The sequence below is a fragment of the Portunus trituberculatus genome, chromosome 29 (assembly GCF_017591435.1).
Source record: "Portunus trituberculatus isolate SZX2019 chromosome 29, ASM1759143v1, whole genome shotgun sequence".
NCBI lineage: Eukaryota > Metazoa > Arthropoda > Malacostraca > Decapoda > Portunidae > Portunus > Portunus trituberculatus.
In genome coordinates this window covers 14,392,621-14,399,209 of record NC_059283.1, presented here as the reverse complement: position 1 = coordinate 14,399,209, position 6,589 = coordinate 14,392,621, and the positions used below count along the sequence as shown (strand labels likewise).

Genomic DNA, 6,589 nt, shown 5'->3' with positions numbered 1-6,589 from the left:
ATTCGTGACATAACAGTATCTAACCTAACCTAACCTACTATATATAGCTACATTACCTTCTTTAACTAAGATATCTTACCCATTTTTTTCCATTATACCTTTAACATTAATTTGTGGGAAAACATATATATATATATATATATATATATATATATATATATATATATATATATATATATATATATATATATATATATATATATATATACGACGTTTTCTTAAAAATGTTTTCCCACAAATTAATGTTAAGGTATAATAAAAAAAATAGCAGGTAAGATATCTTAGATAAGGAAGGTAATGCACTTGACTAGTGTTTGGTTAGGATAAATTTGTATTCAAGCAACCTTAAGCTTGACATCGATGGAAAATGAAGTCCTAGTTTTGTGCCATTCCATCCCCATGCTTCACGACATACTCGTGAAGCAGACCGACGAGTCCTTCAACACAGAACGCAATGCTTTATATATATATATATATATATATATATATATATATATATATATATATATATATATATATATATATATATATATATATATACCATGTGGGCTTTTCACGGGAATTTATGGGCTAAAGGAGATACTTTTTGGGGGTACCTCCTATCTCAAAGCCCACCCGCTAGAAAACCGTTGCCCCGAGTAAGGAAGCCCAACCTACAATCGGACCGTGGACAGGATTCGAACCCGTGCGCTTGGAGACCTCGCGGACCCCAAAGCACGCATGGTTCCACTGTACCCGCAGCGATACAAAGACTCCACAAAGAAGAAAAACGAATAATGACAAGAATCGTCAAGAACAACGTTAAGCCAAAAGATCCAAGCAGAAAAGTAAAATTGCAAATATATTACAAAACGTGTTGCTTTTGGCGCATTCACACATACAAATTTTCCCGGGTGCGGCCGCGCGCCGCGCAGTGGGTAGTCATTTGTCCGTCAACATTAGTAAGAAGAGGATATCAGCACGCCATCTGCGTCACTGCAAAAACTGGTATGCATTATATTCTCTATCATATGAACTTTCAATGACTGTGTGTTGAAAATATAAGTCTTTACATACTAATTCGGTGTATCTCTGTATAATAAATATGCATTTAAATTGCAGGTCATGGCTAATTTGAATTACTTGTATCATGACATTGAGATGCTGATCTCCGAGGTAGAAAGACGACCGTGTTTATGGGACCCGTCAGTAGAAGACTACAAAGACAAGACAAATAAGATAGAAGCTTGGGTCGAGGTGTACACCTTGCTGCATTCTGGTTATAAAGAAAAAAAAAAACACTGAAGAAAAAGAACAAATAGGCGAGCATTTATTTATTATTTACGAAACAATTATTTCTCCTCATTTACATAGGGAAAAAGTCATAAAAACTTGTTGGTTTATCTCATGCTACTTGTACATGAAGCCTACCCTACTTGCGCCACGGTAATTTTCCGGCATCACTAGTGAAATACGTGGTGAATTTGTCTCTGCATTCCTTGGCATACCTGCCACCTTGTGGCACCTGGCCTAATTCTTGCGTATCTTCAAAACCATTTATCACTAACATATCTTCAAATCTGACTCCATCCCTTCATCTGACGAAATTGTGCAGAATACAACAAGCCTTGACAATATCAGTTGCAAAATCAACATTTACATTGAGGGGTCTGTGAAAAATACGCCATTTGTTTGACAGAATGCCCAAAACACACTCAACATACCTCCTAGCTCTTGATAATCTGAAATTAAATTCCTTCTTATTATCTACCAAATTATGCCCACTATATGGACGTAGTAAATTATTGACATCCCAATGAATTAATCATTAAAATTCTCTCTCTCTCTCTCTCTCTCTCTCTCTCTCTCTCTCTCTCTCTCTCTCTCTCTCTCTCTCTCTCTCTAATGGATAGGATGGTCTAATCTATATGCAAGTATAACATGACTGAGTGATGCTATATATAGACACATTAAGTATTATTTGACTAAAAAAATATTTATTTATTTTAGGAAAGGAGGTGCAGTTGCGTTGGAGAAACATTCGGGGCGCGTTTAAGAAGGTCTGCAAGAAATTCAAGGCCTCTTGTGAATCATGATCTGCAGCAGTAAAGTTCCGACGTTATGTGTTTGCTGATCAGCTGGGATTTTTAGGAAAAGTCAGTGAAAACAGGGAAACAACATCAAGTCTGCCTTCCAACCACGCATAAGATGAGGAGGATCAAGATGCATCTGGGAACCAAGCTACAGTTCAGCCAGAGGTGGTTCGTCAATCAACGAAGATGTCACTTGAGGAGAAAATGATTCAGTTTATGGAAGGTAAAGAGGATGAACCTGATCCCGACCACGACTTCTCTAAGTGTATTCTTCCTTTTGTGCGGGCTCTACAGGAACATCAGAAATTCGATTACATAATGAAAGTCCTGAGCATGCTACAAAACTACAACTCGGACACTCATACCACGTTACACCCCCCACCCCAAACACCTAACCAACAGCAGCACTTGGTATTCCCGCATAGTTACCCTCCTTCAGTGATGTACACCTATACCTTAGTATCCTCTACCTCTGGATACATTTATAACACATGCCAGCCATGCCTTCACCTGATGTACTAACACCCTCACCAGCATCACACTAATCAGATTAAGACACTTCACAAATGCAAGAATTATGAATGAGAATGTAACATTGTCACGAAATAAAGAAGTTTGATTTCCGGTAAAATCTAAAGTTTGATTATTATTTACAGATTCACATGAATTAACTGATGCATGGAACGCCATACGTGTATAATTATAAGTTTTCTTTACTTTGTTTACGTGCAATAAATTCAGTTTATACACTGTAGATTAATTTTTCTTCTTACCTGATAGTCAGAGCAATTGCTTCTTCAGGTGGTATCTGTAGTCTCATATTGGTGTCTTCAGAGTGAATGGAGTCTCTCACTGTAGCCACAAGTTCTCCACAGGAAGGGTAGCTCATCCGAAAGTAGTTTTAGAACTTTCTATCGTCAGCCTTCAAGTCGGTGTAGAGTATAAAATGCACCCTTGATGAGACGACTGCTGTTCAAGGGGTGAACCCAAAATTTTCTCCGTTTTTTTTTTTATGACCTTGTTCATCAAATGAACAAACACAGCTCTCTTTCTGGCGTCTTCCATTGTCAAGCGACAGCAGGGCACTGATTTGATTGACGAGAGGGACATAGCCTGCGGTGTTGCGGTGCAGGCCGGATGCTGGTGCGGAAAGTTCCGGACCGGAGTAATCCGCTCGTGTAAAAGGGGCCATTGTGTTGCAAGAAAGCATAATAATAAATCACATAATACTTTTCTATTTAATACTTCTCTATAAAAAAAAGGACTAGAGAAACAATATTGAAAATTACATATAGTACTATAACTGAAGAATACAAGTCACCCTTAAATCTTAGCTGAGACTATTATAAGAACTTGCATAAAAGGGGGGCTAAAGCAATAAATTATACCTTGAGGTAACTTACAATATTTAAAGACTCGTACATATATATTCTTAACATACTCCTCACCATAGGAGTACTCAATCTCCTATAAAAAAAAAAAAAGACTAGACATTCTAAATATTTTCAAAAAATAAGTTCATGCTTCCTGAGCACCATATATACAAGTAGCTTATCAAATTACACTTACAAATCAAGTACAGTACGTGGCTTAACCACACGCCCACTCCTTGTCAACTTTGCCTGTTCAAGATTCTCACTTTCATCACCCATCCCTACATCTTCATCTTATATAGGAAGCTCACTAGGAACATCAGAAGTTTCAGTGGCACTGTTTACATCATAGAAAATTTCTAAGTCATGTATTTTCTGAACAGATCTACACAACACCCCTTTGGCATTAACACATCTTACTATACCATCACTGCCAGTTAGTAAATCAGTAATAATACCTAAAGGCCAATTCATTCGAGGTATATACATTGTCTTCTCTCAATAGTACAATATAGAACCTCTCTTTACATTGTAATTAGGTTTTAATCCCTTCACAGAAGTAAATTTCTCAAATAATCATCACTCCACATTTTCCAGGGTTTGTCAAGTTGCCTTCTCCGAACAAATACTCTTTAACTGAAATCTTTACTACTATCAGGTACATGATCATCAGAAACATGAGGCTGAAATCCTGTAACCCGACCAATCAGAAAATGGGAGGGTGGCAAAGGGTCACTTATATCAGGATCTCCATTTACATATGTAAGAGGTCTTGAATTGATAGAAGCCTCTACTATACTCAAAGTTTTTTTTTTCAAGTTCACATTTAGTCAAATATTTAGTGCCGAGAGATTTCTTAAGGGATGATTTCACAGATCTCACAAGCCTCTCCCACCAGCCTCCCCACCACGGGGATCTGGGAGCAATGAACTTCCATTCAGGATTTAATATACTGAAATATTTCTGAAGGACATTAGCAACACTTATAAAGGTCTTAACATTATATGAGTACATTACAGATGGAAGTCCACACCTGGCAGAAAATCTGCGAATGGCTAACATACAATCAGGTACTGAAAGGGAGTCTGTTAACTTTAAATGAACAGATCTAGTCACAGCACAAGTAAATAACAGAATATACAACTTCTTAGAAGGTTGATCAACTGCAAACAAAGGACCTGCATAATCTAATCCTTGTATGGCAAAAGGAAAGGTAGATTTAACTCTCAATCCTGGCAAAGGTGGAGCTGACTGGCTACATGGTCTTAAATCAAATCTCGGTAATTCTTTACAATACATACGTCCCCCTATTCTCTACTCACACCCCCCCTAACCCCTCCAACAAGCTTTGGGGCCTGTGGGGAATCGGGGGTTTTGGGGGGGAAAGCCATAATAGGCGAAATATGGGGTCCGAAAAAAATATAATGACAAAAACCGCCGTTTTCAAGGAAAAAATTGAAAAATAAAAAAAATCAAGAATAATTTTCACTGAAATTATCCCTCCCTAGTCCCAGCAAGCTTGGGGGCCTGTGGGGAATCGGGGGTTTTAGGGGGGAGGCATATTAACGAATCTAATATTTGTTTCAAAATCAAGATGACTTTCTTCAAACCATGTGCCTTTGTATAAATTCTGTTGAAAATTACACTATTGTGTTGTTGTTTTTTTTTGGCTTTCGAAATGTTTTATCACACCGAAATGCTTTTTTACGTATATCAAGCCGGTGTGGCATGAAGAAGTGTCCCACCATGACGAAATGGAAAAGTTGCCAAGATATCGTACCGCACGCCGGCAGAACGCACGCCGAGCCTGCAGGGAGAGGATCTCCTCATCCAGTACAATTCCAATGGGGAAAACGCTCCAACAATCTTGATTTTCCCCAAAACTTAACATAGTTTAGTATATCATTCAGTATACCTATTTTGAGGAAGTGTACGTCTCTGGCAGTCGAAATTTACTAAAATATATGTATGGGGATCTCTTAGTAGTAAAAGAAGTAATTTATAAAGTGGTCGCCGACCGTGACGGACGTTCATATCCCTGCTGGTCTCTACTCTGACCGCTGTGCTCGGTGAGGTGTATGACTACGGTGCATTTGTTACCATTTGGCAAATAACCAGTCCTGGTGACAAACAGCAGCTGGTTGCTTTATAGCGTCATTTTTTCTTTTTTTTTTTTTACTTAATAGGAATTATATTTGCTTGCATTAGTAAGAATAAAGCAGCAGCAAAACATTCCATATTTATCTAGTTCTCAAGTAAATAATTTTGTTAAATGGTGTGATGATAATTATTTGAATTTAAATGTAAAAAAGACAAAGGAAATGTTGATTGGTTTTCGTAAGAGGGAGAGGTGTACTCAAAATCTTGTAATTAAAGAGGAACAGGTAGAAATTGTACACGATTATAAATATTTAAGGGTGCAAATGATGATAAAATAACTGGTGATGTAAACACAAAGAAGGTGTATGGCAAATGTATGCAGAGAATTAATTTTCTGAGAATTTTAAGAAATCTAAAAGTTGAAAATACTATTCTTGCTATGTTCTATAAGTCTGTTATTGAGTCAACTCTGTGTTTTGGTTTAACAACGCTGTATGAGTGCTTACCAAAAAAAAAAAAAAAAAAAAAAAATATATATATATATATATATATATATATATATATATATATATATATATATATATATATATATATATATATATATATATATATATATATATATATATATATATATATATATATATATATATATATATATATATATATATATATATATATATATATATATATATATATATATATATATATATATATATATATATATATATATATATATATATATATATATATATATATATATATATATATATATATATATATATATATATATATATATATATATATATATATATATATATATATATATATATATATATATATATATATATATATATATATATATATATATATATATATATATATATATATATATATATATATATATATATATATATATATATATATATATATATATATATATATATATATATATATATATATATATATATATATATATATATATATATATATATATATATATATATATATATATATATATATATATATATATATATATATATATAT

General features: G+C 34.4%; 1 pseudogene; it reads left to right on the top strand.

The window, feature by feature from the left end:
• Positions 1-1,104: 1,104 nt before the first annotated feature.
• On the top strand, positions 1,105-2,594 carry LOC123510601 (annotated as a pseudogene).
• The last annotated feature ends 3,995 nt before the right edge of the window (positions 2,595-6,589 follow it).